Below are 597 nucleotides of genomic sequence, written 5' to 3'. Positions count from 1 at the left end.
GGAGGGTCCCCCGTCCTCTCCCTTGCAGAGAACTGGCGGAAAATGCTGTGGGGGAGCCCTGGACCATCCCCACAGTCTTGCAGGGAGCTCTGCCTGTTGCTGCAGGATGGACAGGCTCCAGCCCCCTTCTCAGCCCAGCGTGTGGGCAGGCAGCACATCTCCATGGGGGGGGCAGCCGGGGCTGCCCCGTGGGACTGGGAGGGCTGTGGGGCGGCCCCACAGGAGAGGGCTCCCTTCTCTGTGGGGTACTGGGGTTCCCTGCTGCGGCAGCACATGCTGGGCTCGTGCCTTGCCGTGCAGTTTTGGGAACTGGGTGTGGTTCAGGCAGGGTGGGACACTGCTGGGGCCGGCAGGAGCTGACTGGAGCGAGCATTCCCAGGGGACGTGAGACCTGCGGGCCTCGCAGGGTCTGTTCTGGGGGCTGTGCCACTTGTGAGCTGCTGGTCCATGGGGGTTCAGGTGATGGGGACCTGGGCAGAACTGGGGGGTTTCAGGGGGAGCAGCGGAGCCGTGGGGTATTCCTCGGGGCTGTCCCCTGCCTCGGGGCTGCGAGCAGGCTGGGCGGCAGCCGTCTCCCCTCCAGGGGGGGCCGGGATC

This window comes from Fulmarus glacialis, unplaced genomic scaffold (assembly GCF_000690835.1).
Source record: "Fulmarus glacialis isolate BGI_N327 unplaced genomic scaffold, ASM69083v1 scaffold19333, whole genome shotgun sequence".
NCBI lineage: Eukaryota > Metazoa > Chordata > Aves > Procellariiformes > Procellariidae > Fulmarus > Fulmarus glacialis.
The sequence above is the reverse complement of the archived record's forward strand: the minus strand, read 5'-3'. Positions refer to the sequence as shown.